The 16,387-nt window shown below is 43.1% G+C and overlaps 1 protein-coding gene across 13 annotated transcripts in view; it reads left to right on the top strand.

Moving 5' to 3' along the window:
* FYN (FYN proto-oncogene, Src family tyrosine kinase) overlaps window positions 1-16,387 on the top strand; it is a 214,454-nt gene that overhangs the window by 33,139 nt on the left and 164,928 nt on the right. For 2 of the 13 annotated variants that reach the window (XM_042987010.1, XM_042987007.1), the window contains 2 exons: window positions 6,783-6,871; window positions 10,616-10,709. The exons of 6 other annotated variants lie outside the window; for them this stretch is intronic. The gene's annotated coding sequence lies outside the window, so the exon portion shown is untranslated. Of the gene's footprint in view, window positions 1-383; window positions 2,970-3,471; window positions 3,655-6,782; window positions 6,872-10,615; window positions 10,710-16,387 lie in introns of those variants that run through there. 5 more of the 13 variants (XM_042987009.1, XM_042987011.1, XM_007078722.3 and 2 more) reach the window with 5 other exon arrangements.

The raw sequence follows: 16,387 nt of genomic DNA, 5'->3' as shown, positions 1-16,387 counted from the left end.
AATTTAACTGGTAATTTCATACGCATCTTTCATTTTCTCTTCTCTAAATTTAAAGGACTTTCACCCGTATGTGCGGTTTTAAAAATAGGAATGATGTTTTGATCAAAAAGAAATTAGAAACTTAAAGGGGAACCGCCTCTTTAAACCTGACCTGGTCCCACCAGGTGGTGCCTGTGGGGTGACAGCCTGAGAGTGACTTACGGGATGGGGGATGGCAGTCCGAGGGAGGCCTGCAGGACACTCTGTGGCCTGTCCCTAGGCTGGGGTTCATTTTCTTGTCCTCATCTTAGTAGCGTTCATCATCTGCAAGGGGGGAGCCGGACACTGCTGGGAGAAAAGCAGCCTGCATTACAATGGAGAAGCAAGACCGCCCCCCGCCCCCAACTCTGTAGGCTTTCTCCTGTAGCCACGAGGGGCTGCATAATCTCTTGCCCTGCAGCCAGGCCTGCTGGGTAGAGGCTGGAATCATTTGGTTGTCTGCCTTTTGCATAGACATACTGTCTGCTGCAGTCTCCTGTGAAGGAGACATTATTAGTAAAATATGTGTAAAGAATGGCTTAGAAGATACCTTTGTCACTGCCCCTAAACACTTTTAAAAGCAGAGCTGCACCTGTTTTGAGATAGTATGGGATAGGCCATCAAAAATACATAAAAATTCAAGCTTTGCCCCTAAAGAAGGTTATTACTGCCCACACTGGGCTACAACAAAAGTTCAAGCAGAAAACCTTAGTATTAGTTTGCTGTGGCTGCCATAGCAGGTGACCCCAAACTTGATGGCTTAAAACCACAGACTTATTCTGTCATGATTTTAGGAGTCAGAGTCCACTATTGGGGTATCGGGTGCATCCTCTCCAGACGCTTTGGAGGAACCCCACTGCTTGCCTCTTTCAGCTCCTGGTGTCTACAGGCATTCCCTTGACTTGGGGCTACATCACTCCAGTCCCTGCCTCCGCCTTCAAATTGTCTTCTTCTGTGTGTGTCTGTGTCACATCTCCCATGCATCCCACTTGTAAGGATGCCTGTGATGGCTTTTAGAATTCACTGGATAATCCAGGATAAACTGCTCCTCCCAGGATCCTTAACTTTATCATACTCTATCATGCTGTGTGAGGGGACAGTCACAGATTGCAGGGATTGGGAAGTGAATGTCTTGGGGAGGAGAAGTGGACATTTTTCTGCCTCTGTCTTCTCTTTGACAATTTCTACATTTTTCATTTCCTGAAACATAAAGCTTATTACCACTGGTTTCACACATTATTTCAGTGGGGTTGATTTTCCTAGAAGGGGCCCCTCAGGAGACCTAAGAGCCCATCTGGTCTCCCAGGCCTCAGAACAGGCAAAGCCATGCCTGTGTTCTTTCTCAGATTGGGGTTGATGTAAGGATGAAGAATCATGGGCTCTGAGAGCAGGGAGGAGCCTTCAAAATCATAGCCTTCCAGTCTTAGGGGGAGACTGAGGCCCAAGATACAGGGTCACTCAAGTCAGGAGCGGAGATGGCACCAGCTCTTACTGCTTCAGTCCACCTCTTCCGGGGCTGACCCCAAGCTGTCTCGCCATATAAGCCCCTCAGCCATCCTTCATGTGGCAGCTCGAAGCACCTGAGAACTCCATCCCTGCAAATCCCCCTTTTCTCGGCCAGCAGCCCTGGTTCTTACAAGTACTCACATTACTTAATATCAGAAATCCCGTTGTTCTGGTTGCACCCCCCTGGAGGTATCCCCTTTGTATCATTGTCTCTCTAAGAACATAGCTCTCAGACACGAACAGTACTTCCGAGGTAACTTGCCCAGCATAGGGTAAGGACTGTACCCCTGACTGTTGGATCTTGTGAGATGCACGTGTTTTCTGCATCATTATGTGTTACCCTTAGGCGAATCAAGGTCACATCTCCACTCTGTTGCACTTCCAGCTTGCACTGAACGTGGGTTCAACAAAAATCCTTAAGACTTTAAAATACGAATTGCTTCCAACCTCTACCTTTTGCCCCTACCAGATAGAAGAGCCAAGTTTCTATCAGTAGCGGTATGGGATCAGCTTGGGACCCCGAGTAGATTCCAGATAGGGATTCACAGAACAGATACATCCACAGGCTGGGGCATGCTCATGGAGATGTAACCAGCAGCAAACAGGGGGCACTTAGGACGTAGACAGTTAGGTGAGGCATAAAACTGGAGAAAGTCTTCCATCAGTGGCAGTCTAGATGGACAGATGTCTGGCAGAGGAACTGGCCAGCTGAGCAGGCCAAGGGGTAGATAGGAGCACTGGTGTACAGGGATGAGACTCCAGCCAGGAAGCTGATGAAAAGAGTTGAGTCCAGAAAGACGAGTTAGAGTCCACTGCCAAAACAGGGGAGGGCCCAAGATAGGAGCTTGAGACCAGAGAGTAAAAGGAAGCCCCCGGTCTGAAGTCAAGAGTCACAGCACTGATGTGTATCTGAGGCCTGGAGCCTCACCCACTCAGACCCTGGGGTCAGGGGCCCATGGCAGAACTTGTGAATAGGGCTGAGTCCTCCCAGCTAAGCAGATTAGAGGGTGTAGGGCAGGCGATGACACCCTCCTATATATGCACAAATGATTTTTTACCATTGAAAGTAGGGCCTTATCTCTGTTAATTCCTTGGGTTCTTTTTTGGTTGTTGTTTTGGTCAGTTTTGGCAGTATTCCAGCCTGTTGAAATGTTTTCAAATCTCTGTTCATTCCTCTCATTAATTGTCCCCTCAGCCATGAATTATTTGTGATCCCCTTAAGCACATCTCGATGAAAACGTTACCAGGGATAAACCTACAAAGCCCCACTGTGCGAGGACCTCCCTCCAAGCCAGTGTTGCTCTTCTGTGATGTTAGCACCCCTGGGTGTGGTTGCTCAGTTACCTCTGAGGCCCTCAAACTGAACTGTCACTTGGCCCAGCGTTTCCCATCTCACTCAGCTATGCTTTGAATGACTGACTGTCAGATGCTTTGCTGACATCCAGGTACTCTGTGTCTATAATCTACTCTGACAGTCCTGTGAAAATGCCCTGAGATAGGGCAGTGCCTCAGGAAGGGAGAGTTGGTAGGGTGCTTGGTTATTCACAGCTTTGAGGGCAGAGGTCCCCAGTTGTTCTCACTGATGTCAGCGGGTGTCAGTTCTGAGCCCCGCTTTCCATAACACGCTTGTGGGTGTTAGCCCGTGGGTGATTCTTGAGGTGAGACCAGAAGCCCGAATTCAGATGTGGAGCCCTAATGTTTGTTTCTAGGGTTAGCCTCTACTAAAGAGGCCTCCTTTGCCGATTATGTGGTCTGCGAAGAGCAGGCCCCGCTGTCGGGTGCATAAGGCTGCTTCTTGGAAGATGTAGGGGTGTTCATTAAGTTGTGAAACATACCACGACTGAGTGTAGTCCGCGTGTAAAGTGAGGGAAGGGAAGTGGGATGCTCTGTGGATCGTTTGTGTTAACAGAAGAAGGGGGTGAGACAACAATTCATCTATTTGCATAGTCCTTCCACATAAGACTGCCAAGACCAAGTGAGGTGGTTTCAGGGTCAGTCACGAGGCAGCATGATGTAGTGGAAAGAGTGTGTGGGCCTCAGGGGCCTGAGTAAGTCCTGCTGTGCCACCGAAGAGCCGTGTGATGCTGGCTGCGCAGGAGGCAGATGGTCGAGGGAAGAGGTGCAACAGTGGTGAGTGTCTGAGGGGGGCCGCGGGGCGCAGGGAGGGTGACACAGGAGTGTCCCAAATGTCTTTTTGTCGTCCCCTCTTTCTTTCGGGCAGTACCGGCCAAGGATCGGGTCACTTCCAGGTGTGACATGGGGCAGAGACTTGGGCTAGAAGAATGGGCCAGGGAAGCTCCATTTCTTTCCACGACATTATTTTTTCTACTGCTCTTCATCAAGACTTAGTGCCACAGTAATTTAAAACAGATGGGACCTGTGTGTGTGTGTGTGTGTGTGTGTGTGTGTGTGTGTGTGTGTGTGTGTGTGTATGCGTGCGTGCGTGCGTGTTGGGGAGATGATTTTGTTGATCTTTGGAGGAATGTTCTGAAAAGTAGTCCTAAACGGGTGGTATGGGAAGCAGTAGTTTAAAAAACTTTGCCTATTATACAGTTATTAAATAAGGGAGAAAAACATTGTTTCCTTTACCAGAGAGGTGCATCAGGGTGATGCTTATTGAAAAAAAAGTAAATTTGATCATTGGGAAAAGTTTGAACAGCCCTCAGGTATTGAACACGAAATAACTTGTGAAACCTACTCACGAAGTTTGGAAGTCCTCACGGTGATCCACAGTGAAGTTTTAGGGATGGGCGAGGCCTCACTGACAAAATGTCAAGAGTGCTGTTTTTCGTGTATGACCCATGAATTGGAAGAACAGAAAGACTTTTGACAGTTACCATAATATTTACTGTATTTTCTCATATTTGGTATTAATAAATATTGGCTACTAGCCAATCATGTAACTTTAAAATGTTTGTTTATTTTTGAGAGAAAAAGAGCACAAGCAGGGGAGGGGCAGAGAGAGAGAAGGAGACACAGAATCCGAAGCAGGCTCTAGGCTCCCAACTGTCAGCACAGAGCCTGACGTGAGGCTCGAACTCATGAACCGTGAGGTCATGACCTGCGCCAAAGTTGGCCGCTTAACTGACTGAGCCACCCAGATGCCCCGTAACTTCTTTCTTCTATTTTTACAGTGGCTTAGAGGAAAATATAGCTAGGCTTCCATGTTTTCTAGGTAGTAAATGAAACAACAAGATGTTATGTAATGTTTTTCGAAGGAAAAAGCTTCAGAAACAATTTCAGAGCCAACAGGGTAAGAGGTATCAAGACAGGAAAAAGCACTTGTTTTTTGTTGTTGTTGTTTTGTTTTTTGGTTTTTGTTTTTTCAGGTTTGTTTTTTTTTTTAATAGGCTTTACTTTTTTGAGCAGTTCACAGTAAAATTGAAGGGAAAGCCCAGAGATTTCCCATATACGCCTGCCCCCACACATGCACAGTGTCCCCTAGTGTCAACATCCCCACCAGAGTGGTACAGTTGTTATAGTTGATAAACCTACATAGACACATCATTATCACCCCAAGTCCATAGTTTACATTAGGGTTCACTCTTGGTGTTATATGCTCTATGGGCTTGGATAAATGTGCAATCATGTGTAGTCACCATTAGACTGAGTATTTTCACTTCCTTAACAATCCTCTGTGCTCTGCCTGTCCATCCTTCCCTTGCCCCTAACTTCTGGCAACCAGTGATCTTTATTTACTGTGTCTGTGGTGGGCTTTTACACAATGTCATGTATTTGGAATCCTACACTATGTAGCCTTTTCAGATTGACTTCTTTCACTTAGTTATATGCATTTAAATTTTCTCCATGTCTTTTCATGGCTTGGTAGCTCATGTCTTTTTAACACTGAATAATATTCTATTGTCTGGATATACCACAGTTTATTTATCCATTCACCTCCTGTAGAACATTTTGGCTGCTTCTAAATTTTGGCAATTATGAATAAAGACACTCTATAAACATCTGTGTAGAGGTTTTTGCATAGATGTAAGTTTTCAGCTCCTTTGGGTAAATACCATAGAGCATGATTAAAATCACTTGCTCTTTTGGGAGCGAGGGGAGGGTAGGTGATGGGTATTGAAGAGGGCATCTTTTGGGATGAGCACTGGGTGTTGTATGGAAACCAATTTGACAATAAATTTCATATATTTAAAAAAATATAAAAATTAAAAAATTTAAAAAAATAAAATAAAATCACTTGCTCTTTGAACATTAAAAAAATTTTTTCAAAAACCCTCTCTCTCTGCCCCTCCCCTGCTCATGCTCTGTCTCTCTCAAAAATATATAAACATTAAAAATTTTTTTAAATCACTTGCTCTTTGTTGGAATATAGAAATTGTTTTATATTTTCTTTTGGGGGCAAAAGCCCAAATCACTGCATGCCATCGGCTTGTTTGTATGTAAATTTAGGCAGCTGGTATTTTACCTGATGCTTTAACCCATAAGTATCCATTGCTGTATCTCTATTCAAATTCGAGTGGCGAATGACAGAGTTTTGTGTTTTCTCTTATATCACTGTATCTCCTGGCTCCATGATTATCGAAAGCTCTCTTTGCCCAAATTGATGGACTTGGGCCAACTCTGATGCTTTTCTCCAAAGGGCCTCTTTTTTTTGTTGTTGTTTCTCTTTTCCCACAATCAGATCTGAGTCAGGTTGTTACCTTTCACTTTGGAATCCCCTTCGCTGGCTTGGAAGTTCAGACCTGTGTTTCAGTTCCGATGTTTATCGCTGAATTCAGCATCCGCTGTTGAGACATCCACGGAGCTCGGCCTCCTGACTGTATCATAGTGTCGTGCCCCTCATGGGCTGAGGGTAGGGTTTGCTTCACGGTATCCCAGCACCTCTTTGCATAAACCAACCTTTCCTGACTTTTCTTGTGATTTTTTTTCATATTCATTCCTCACCTAGCATGTTTTCTCTGATCAAATGAAAATTGTCCCATTAAAGTGAAAATGGAGATTTTTTTTTTTTATGTTATAGTGCAGATGGTATGAAACATTTCTGAAGAAAATCAAGTCTCCTAAACTCAGATCTCTAGGACAGTGGTTAAAATTTCGGTATTTTTTCCACAAGTAGTCTGCTTAAATAAGGGAGAAAAACCAGTGTTAAAAACAAAAACAACTGTTTGCCAAATTCAATTGCTTTTGAAATAATTTATCAGTTTTGATTTTTGAGCAGGAAATAGGTAAAACTTTTAGCTTAAACATTACTTAAGTAGAATAAATTCAATAAGCATTCTTATTTTGTCTAAATTAAGGCCGTGGTACCAAGATCAGGGGCTCCTGAAGAGGTCTTCTAACTGCAGTTAGAGCAGAAAAGTAATCTCAGAGCCCACCCTTAAAAGAGGTAAGAAGATGCAGAACTATTGTTAAGGTTGGGAGCCTGGGTGTCTGAGAGACGGGTGGAATTGAAATTATTTTGGAGGAAGGAAGAAAGGGTGGCTTGGGGAAGTCGGGCCGGTTAGCAGTAACGCAGTGGGGGAAACTTGATAAGCTTCCCAGGAACACAGACACCCTGTGGTTGGGTCAAGTGTAGGAGATCGAGGCGAGCACTGCTAGAACTGCCTTGAACTCCTTGCTGTAACAGAGCAAAGAGCCATTGCACTCTGAGTGGTGTTTCAGGTCCCCCTGCAGTGCAATTGACACCACCTTCTGAGCGAGGCATTACCACAGAGTTTACCTGACCATCAATGGTGGCCTGGGTGAATGCTCATGTGAGTCTGTATAGAGAATAAAGGACACCATGTTGGGTCTTCAGTGGTCGTCATGTTTGATTGGAGTTGGACAGAGAAAGCACTCAAGTCTAAGACAAAGGTCTGAGCTGAGGGCTCCACACAGGGTCAGAATGCCAGGAAGGAGGCACTAAAGAAGGTGGGTCCAGGACTCAGAGTAACATGGATGATGATGATGATGATGATGATGATGATGATGATGATGTCTACAAAGGAATATATATATGCATACAAAGAAGTGTGTGTGTGTGTGTGTGTGTGTGTGTGTCCATTATATGCATACACAGAGAGTGGAATGGAGGGAAAGAGAGAGTAAGAGAAATACAACACCTGGTACCCATCCTGCAGCATGAGAACTGGAATATCACCAGTATTTTGCAAATCCCTATGTGTTCCTCCCTGGCCATACTCCTCTCTGTGGTACCACTGTTCTGAATTTTGTGTTTGTCATTTCCTGCCTTTTCTGTGTAAGTATGTTTCCCTATGTAATCTATTATTAAGTTTTATTTGTCTTGGGCTGTGTGTGTATGTATGTGTGTGTGGAATTCTTATACCAATTGCTTTTTTTTTTCAATTGTTTTTGGGTTTTTTTTTTTTAATGTATATTTATTTTGAGAGCGAGAGAGAAAGAGAGTGTGAGCACGAGAGGAAGAGGGGGAGAGAGAGAGAAAATCCCAAGCAGGCCCCACGCTCAGCATAGAGCCCACCAGGGACTTAATCCCACAGCCGTGAGATCACAACCTGAGCTGATATCAAGAGTTGGATGCTTAACTGACTAAGCCACCCAGGCACCCCAATCGATGATCTTTTTAAAGATTCATCTCTGTTGATGCATGAAGTGACATACATGAAATTCACTTATCTCCACTGCTATCTGGTCTTGCATTGTATGAACATACCACATTTTATGACAGTATTCAGTCACTGCTCAATGGACATTTGGGTCATTTCCAATTTTGCACTATTTTAAACAGTGCTACTTTGAACATTCTTGTATGTGCATCCTGCTGCAAACAGTTTCTCTAGGATAAGTGCATAAGAGAAGAATTTTGGAGTCTTAGAGTATGCGCACCTTCAACTTTACTGAAAAATACCAAATTGTTTTCCAAAGTGGTGATATTTGTACATTCCGTTTGACATTCCCATGAGTTAACAGATTAACTTCTAAGAGAAGGGGAAGTCTAAAGGAAAGATGAAATGCAGGATTAGCTAAACATTGCAGAGGAAAGGGATATCATTAGGGGCTGATGAAGTACAACTTCCCGTCTAAGTGTGGGGTAGAGAGAGCTAGGGATATGAAGAAGAAGAAGGTTTAGGTTTTAAATAACCACTGTGGGTACAGTGAAAGGCTGGAAGATTATCTTGCATGGACTGTAGTCAAGTTGTCATTAAGTGGCATATCCCATCTGAGTAGGAATGAATTACCCAGTTCTCTCCATTTGCACTCAGTTTTCCCTGATCAGCAGTAATCTTTAGTGCTATATCTGGGGAGCAGATAGATGCTTCCAGGCATTTAAGTGTGCTGTTTCTACGTCAAACTGGGTGGCACGGATCCTAATAAAGTTTTCAAAGCAGACGTCCACACAGAGGCACACAAATGTTTTGGATATTACTCTCCCCCAAACATAGGCAATTTTTATGACAGCCATACTTTATACTTTATAAATTCAGTAAATTTACACAGGGTTTGACATTGCTGTTTCTTTTACTTCAGAGGGTTATTTGATGAAAACTCAGAGCTGCTCTGCTGTTGCTCACTTGACCTGAGAAAAATGGGTGTGTGGCATTTTGAGTAGCAAATTAACTATGAAATATGACACAGCCCTGGGTGAGCATGTTGGTCTCATTTGTAAATTCTGACCACTCTGACACAGACAGGTGATCGGATTTGTTTTCAAAGAATTTTCATTCTTCCAAATCTAGATTTTAGTGAGGATAACTTCTTTTGTTGGCATTCTTGGGAAACTGAAAGTGGAGCATAAACCATTCACAGCACATGTTCTCTGGAGCTTCAGAAGTGTGGCTCTTTTTAACTTGTTATTTTTGGGTCACCCTTCATTAATAGCATTCATCAGATTTATTTGACTCTAGGGCTAAGAGCTCAGTGATGGTGGCATTTTCAAAATATTTTAATCACAGGTTTAAAAAAAAATTTTTTTTAACGTTTATTCATTTTTGAGAGACGAGAGAAACAGAGCGTGAGTGGGGGAGGGGCAGAAAGAGAGGGAGGCACAGAATCCAAAGCTGGCTCCAGGCTCTGAGCTGTCAGCACAAGATCCCAACATGGGACTTGAGCTCACGAACCACAAGAGCATGACCTGAGCTGAAGTCGGACGCTTAACCGACTGAGCCACCCAGACGCCCCTTTAATCACAGTTTTTATCATCTGTTGATTGGCATTGTCTATCCGAAACGTTCAGTGGTGACCATACATATTTAGGAAGGCAGCATGGTATACTCAAAATAACACCGTGCTTTGCCCCCAAAACTGGAAAGAACCTCCATGTTCCACAGTTTGAGATTTCATTATGTAAACTATGACATGTCTACCCATGGAATATAATATATTAATGAAAATGATTAGAAAATTTGTCAAATAAGTTAGATGGCTACCTTGTTAAGTAGGAAAAAAGCAGGATACCAAATTGTGGAATATGATGATCACAGTTCTGCAAAGCACAATGCATGTGTGGGAAGTGCCTTCAAAAATTATACCAAAATGCTGACATTGTATTTGGGTTATGGGATCATGGGGATTTTTGTCTCAGTGTTTGTTAATATGTTTATATTACTTTTATAATAAAATTAATTAAAAGGATGGACTTAAGAGAGATCAATCGGAGGGCACCTGGGTGGCTCAGTCAGTTAAGTATCCAACTCTTGGTTTCAGCTCAGGTCATGATCTCACCGTTTGTGAAGCTCCACATCAGGCTCTGTGCTGACAGCATGGAGCCTGCTTGGGAATCTCTTTCTTTCTCTCTGCCCCTCCCCTGCTTGCTTTCACTCTCTCTTCTCTCAAAATAAATAAATGTACTTAAAATAATTTAAAAAAAGAGAGAGATCAATCTGGATTCAAATTGCCAGTCTGCCATTAACTGGTTGTTTGACCTTGGGCAATCTACTTAACTAGCTTCCTCAGGAGCTAAAGAGGTTATATCTACCCCCACCCCCTACAGTTTCTGCTAGTCAAATGAGGTAATATTCCCAAGCAGGCCCCAGCCCTGTCCCCAGTGCAAGTAGCTGGTGTGGTGGTTCCTACCCTCTCAGCTTCCCCTTCTCTGGTGAAATAAGCTTTGCCCAGTACACACCCAAGAGCCATGAGTGATGCTCTTTTATTATCTCATTTCTATTTTGTCCAGTTGGGGCCTCATTCTGATGTCAGTAAACACTTCTGACCTCTTGGAACTTCTGTTTTAGCAGTGACAACTGATGGTTATTTTAGAGAAGTGATTGGTGAGTAAGAATGCTTGGCCTTACGTGACAGGAGGGGAAATTTGAAGAACTGGACTTCCTGAAAGTTCTAGAATTTCAGCTGTTCAAATATATATATTTGATTGACAGAAATAATGCTTGCTAATTTGAGGACATCCTTATTTTTTTCCTTTTAATGTTTATTTGTTTTTTAGACAGAGACAGAGCATGAGCAGGGCAGGGGCAGAGAGAGAGGGAGACACAGAATCTGAAGCAGGCTCCAGGCTCTGAGCTGTCAGCACAGAGCCCGACGTGGGGCTCAAACTTGTCCACTACGGGATCATGACCTGAGCCGAAGTCAGATGCTCAGCTGACCGAGCCACCCAGGCACTCCGAGGACATCCTTATTAACATCCCTTGGTTAGCAAAGAGGGAACACATTATAGGCTTGCTCACAGGCTGGTGATTTTCCTGACTGCCGAGTTCTTCTAAGAGAAAAATACAAAAAATATATAAGAGAAGATTTAGCAGGATCCCCAGGGGCTATCTGTGAGCCCTAAGATGTTACCTGAGCTTTATGATGATATGAGATGATCATGTTCAGCAGTTGGTTTAAACAGGGTCAGAGATGCTCGATAGGATCCTAGTTTTTAACTTATTTCAGTGTAAGTTTATTCAGATAGGAAGAGGAAAGCTCATTTCTTTTCTTTCTTTCTTTATTTTATTTTATTTTATTTTATTTTATTTTTAAGTAATCCTTACACCCAAAGTGAGGCTCGAACTTACAACCCCAAGATCAAGAGTCACATGCTCTACCAACTGAGGCAGACAGTTGCCCTGAAAACTCATTTCTGTTTCTTTTCTTTTTTTTTTTTTTTTTTTAACTCATTTCTTAATAGTAATAGCTAGCTACAGATTGGCCAGGTACTGGAAAATGTCATCTTGCCCTGGTTTAGGGTACACTCTTAGCAAAGGTCCAACAAAGATGCTCATATTCACGTGGGCCCAAGTCATGCCATCTACTTGGACCAGTACTCAGATTATCTGAGATCTCCTCTAGACTCTTCGACTTACAGTCTATAGACAGGAATACATTCCTGACCTACTCAAGGCTAGAATCCAGGACTGTGCCCTCCCAATTCATGTCCTGTTTGGAATAGCAGACTCTATGTCTGCCTCCAGCTGGCTTTGGCTGGACATGCTGAGCCTGACTTTTGTTAGGAGAGGTTTAATCTGTAAGGACCCTTCTGGCTCTAAAGTCCAAAAATTCATTAATTCCTTTGGGTGTTTCTTTTCTTTCTTCTTCGTCTTTTTTTTTTTTTTTTTTTTTTTAACGTGTCAGCATCTTGAGAGGTACAAGTAATTGAACTATAGGAAATCAACTATAAATTCTTGTTCCTTCAAGTTTGAGGCTCTGAATCTAAGCCCTCTGTTTTCTGTGGATGGCTTGGTGGGATCAAGATCTTTCTGGTAAGGCCACAGCTTCCCATGGTGCAGTCTTCATGGCTCTACAAAGGTCAAAAATGGCATGAAGCAAACTGGAACACAGTGGCAGGAGTTTCCTTGCCTGTGAAACAAGCCATTGTAGTCCTTTAAGAAGGAGAATAGAGAAAGAACAAGAAATGAAAGGCACACAGACTGGATGGGAAGAAGTAAAGTTCTCTTTACTTATAGTGACATGACTGTTTACATAGACAAATCCTAAGGAATGTATAAAACCACTTCTAGAAAGAACAAATAAGTGAACTTAATAAAGTTATAGGATACAAGGTCAATATACACAGATCAATTATTATTATTACTATTAATATTATTTTCAGAGAAAGCACGAGAGGGGCAGAGAGAGAGAGAAAGAATATCTTAAGCAGGCTCCATGCATAGTGTGGAGGCCAATGCAGGGCTCCATCCCACGGCCCTGAGATAATAACCTGAGCTGAAATCAAGAGTCTGACGTTCATCAACCAACCAAGCCACCCAGGCACCCCAATCAATTGTATTTCTATATATTAGCAGCTAATAGGTGGAAAATGAAGCCAAAGAAACAATTCTATGTATAATGGTAACAGAAAAACTTAAAACAACTTAGAGATAAATTTAACAAAACTGTCAGTTGGTGCTATCTCTGAGGGTACTTAAGGGTAATGGGTGCTAACAGTCCCTGAAGGTTCCCCAGGGAGTGGATATTGTTTTTGTAGCTCTTATCATTTCTCAAGGGAAAAAGCTGTATCAACTTGGATAATTGTTGTCTGGCATCATCAAGATGTGGATTGTAATGTCAGTTTGTATTCAGTAAGCTGTACAGCACTCTTAGGGCCATTTCATAATTTATCTGATAGCAAGCATATCTCCTTTGCACTTTGGGTGTAGAGTGGTCCTGAGTGATTAACGGGGCCGGATTAAATCTCAGGCATAAGATGTTCGCTCAGAAAGTTGTGATTTTTCTTTTTTCTTTGTTCTTCTCTCTAGGGTGTGATGAGGCATTTAATCCATCAGACAGCAGGAGGATCTATGTAATGAATTTTTACATGCCCCGGTCATTTTAATGTAATCGTCCTTGTTTTAAAAGGCTTCATTAAGTCTATTGTTAAGATTGTAAAACTACCTAAGACAGACAAGAGGGCTTTTCCCATTTTCAGAATTCAACAGTTTTTTAATTGCACTGCTTTAGGTGAATGGTAATTAAATGGGTTGGGAGAATGTGCAATATTTATTTATAGTAACAGGCATGTCATGTATTTATACTCATTATTGCACAGTGTTCTTGATAACATCCTTTTGGGGGGAAAAGGGGTCATGACTGTTAAAAGTAGTTCTAATAACTGTTTTTTGGCAGGGCTTTGAATCTAGCTGTGAATATTAAAGATCCAGGTACTTTCGTATTAAAATACTATATACACAGTAAGCCTTTTGCAAGGAATGCACTTGCAAAATTCTAAATGTACTTTTAGCATTGCCAATTTAAAATATTTAAGTTAAATATATTTGCCAGTGTTAATGGTCTTTAGAGTGTTATAATGTACCTTAATTTTGATAAGATGATAGGAGAGCGACTATTCCTTGGTTCTTTTTTTTAACTATTATTTTGTTTATTTTTTAGTTTTTTGAGAGAGAGAGAGACAGAGCGTGAGCAGAGGAGGGGCAGAGAGAGAGGGAGACAACAGAATCCAAAGCAGGCTCCGGGCTCTGAGCCGTCAGCACAGAACCTGACGCGGGGATCAAACCCATGAACCCTGAGATCATGACCTGAGCCAAAGTCAGACGCTTAATCAAATGAGCCACTCAGGTGCCCCATATTCCTTGGTTCTTAAGTTTTGTAATACATACAGTTTTAACACTTTATTCTTAATGTGCTCTGACATGGCAGATTTGTCAAGCAGGTAGGAGAGAAATTTTCCGTATGATATTGAGGATCTTAAGACCATTTAACCTACTGATTAGGGGCCTTTTAGAGCAGATTAAAGCTAGGGAAATCCTCCATCAAGAAAAGTGTGTGCACACATACACACAAACAGAGATACAGTGTGATACTTCGGGAGGTCTGTGGACTTCCTGGGCACCTCTTCATGGACCCAAAGAGATGAATCCTTGATCTAAAGCAGATTGAATAAATAGCCCCTTCTGTTTTGCACATCCCCCATGTCTAGTCTCGCCCCTGCCCATGTCTGCAAATTCATTTTCACTGTTACCTTTTCTTCAAAGGACATTTTTACTCAACGTCTTCATTACCAGTTCAGTCTAAACGTGACAGAAGCAGAGAGCCCTTTTCCAGCTCACCTGGTAATTTCTTCAGTTATTACAGCTGGTCATCGGCTTCTCCCTCTGCCCTGTCTCCCCAAGAGCTGGAAGAAGCATGCTGTCTTACTCCGCACGGCTAATATATTGATAAACTTTGGTCACACATGTTCTTCCCGCCGAGCCACCACTTTCATTCCTTCTGGCATGTGTCAACACTGCCCTTGGGCAAGCCTCAAACACCTGTCCTTTAAACTGCCCCAGCCTCCTCTCCCCTGCACTCCCTCCATCCTGCCACTCATTTGGGACTCCGTCTTCCCTCACACAGGCACACTTTTACTTGCCCCCTTGGGTACCTTTGGGGGTTCTCTGTCATGACACACAGGAAATCAAAACCCACCAGCTCCTTCACTATGGGGGCCTGCTCTCCTACTCCCACATCCCCCCCACCCCGCCCCAGAGACTGATGCTTTCCCTGGGCCCCTTGCCTGTCCGTATCCAGCCACTTTTCTCCCACCTTCCCGCACCGCCAACGTTCTGCCCTTCCAAGAGGGTGCCTGGGACAGGTTATCATCTGCTGACCTGCAGTGGTTGGGCATCTCACATTTTCTGGGAATAGTCACTGAACCCGGCAGGAAGGTGGGTCCCCAGGTCTGCACAGCCTTACTTCTGTGAAAGTCTTTACTTCTGTTCAGTTAGCAACTTTTCCCCACCATCTGCTTAGCTCAGTTGAGTCAGTACTGCACTAAAGATACTTTGGAAACACCTTTTTAAAAAAAAACACTGGAGCAAGGCACTAGGAGAATAATATGAGAGAAATAAATCCATGGCATCCCCCACATGTGCCGTCTCATCTTCTCGTACTGGTCTGCAGGCCAGCAGCCCCATCTGGCTCACCAGGGAGCACAGACAGTGGCCTGCTCATCTTTGTATCCTAGCACGGAGCGAGGCGAGGGCAGGCTTAAGTGTCTGGTGGAGGAGGCGTGCAGGTGCCGTGGTGGCGTCTCTGTCAGTATTTCATAGAATCATAGCTGGAAGTGCCCTCTGAGATGATCTCCCACCACCTCATTTGACAGCTGGGCAAGCTGAGAGTCAGGGAGGTGAAGTGACCTGTCCAAGGTCAGACAGCAATAAAATCAGCTTTTGAACCTATGTTTTCTGACTCCCAGACTCTCTATTTGCTATACTACAAATGCTCAATCCACCATTCTTCCTTTTTCCCTTCTCTTTCATCTCTATGCTCATAGTGCCTGTTTGGTGCCTGTAGATATTATTCTTAGCTCTTCACGTTGCCATAAGTTGTCTGTTACACTTTAATAAGCATAAATACTTAGTAGTTATCTCAGGGGGCACCTGGGTGGCTCAGTTGGTTAAGCATCTGACTACAGCTCAGGTCATGATCTCACAGTTGGTGGGTTCAAGCCCTGCATCGGGCTCTGTGCTGACAGCTCAGAGCCTGGAGCTCGCTTCAGATTTTGTGTCCCCTGCTCTTGTGTGCGCTCGCTCGCTCTCTCTCTCTCTCTCTCTCACAAAGATAAATAATAAACATTAAAATAAAATTTTTTAAATAATAAGTAATTGTCTTACATTTTGAATAGTACTTTGGTACTTTTCAAGTTCTTTCACTAGATTTCACCACAAAGCACTAAGATAGGTTGAGCCAGTATTATTCTCATACATCAGAGGAGATAAAAGTAGTGACTTGTTTGAGACCAAGGCCATGTGGCTAATAAGTGACAGGGTTGAACATAGAGTCTGGTGCTCCTCAATCAGAGGATGATGGCAACTTAAAGCTGTGTTGAAAATCTGGCTTCAGGCTCTGGAATCCTGCCTTCCTTGATGTAAATATTAAAAAAAAAAAAAAAAAAAAAGGTAGGATTTCCTATTTTTTAACAGTTTCCAGTTTAGTAGCTCATTTCCTGAAGTCTGTTCTGAAGCACACTGGTCCCATGAGATGCTCAGCAAAAACTGGGTTGCGAGGCCAGATA

This window comes from Panthera tigris, chromosome B2 (genome assembly GCF_018350195.1).
Source record: "Panthera tigris isolate Pti1 chromosome B2, P.tigris_Pti1_mat1.1, whole genome shotgun sequence".
NCBI classification, from domain to species: Eukaryota; Metazoa; Chordata; class Mammalia; order Carnivora; family Felidae; genus Panthera; species Panthera tigris.
Note: the sequence above shows the minus strand (reverse complement) of the source record. Positions and strands in the feature narration are given on the sequence as shown.